Source organism: Pipistrellus hanaki (assembly GCF_964339955.1).
Source record: "Pipistrellus hanaki genome assembly, chromosome: X".
Taxonomy (NCBI): Eukaryota; Metazoa; Chordata; class Mammalia; order Chiroptera; family Vespertilionidae; genus Pipistrellus; species Pipistrellus hanaki.
In genome coordinates this window covers 98969566-98969863 of record NC_140524.1, presented here as the reverse complement: position 1 = coordinate 98969863, position 298 = coordinate 98969566, and positions in this window count along the sequence as shown.

Sequence of the window (298 nt, the reverse complement as noted above, 5' to 3'; positions counted from 1 at the left end):
TTGCACCATACTGTCTCTAGCAATAAAAGACTAAAGTCCTCTAATGGGGTTGTCCAAGAAAGAGCTTTCACTCATGCCATGAGAATGGAAACAGCTGTTTTTACAAGTTTAAGTACAAGGAAAAAAGGATATCTCTCAATATCTGATACTGTCCAACTTTTAGGCAAACACACACACACACACACACACACACACACACAAACAAAAACAAAAAAAAAAAGGAAGGAAGAATGGAAGAAGGAAAACAAAGCTTTATCAAGACAATATTCACTTGTATATTATTATAATTCTTTTTTTT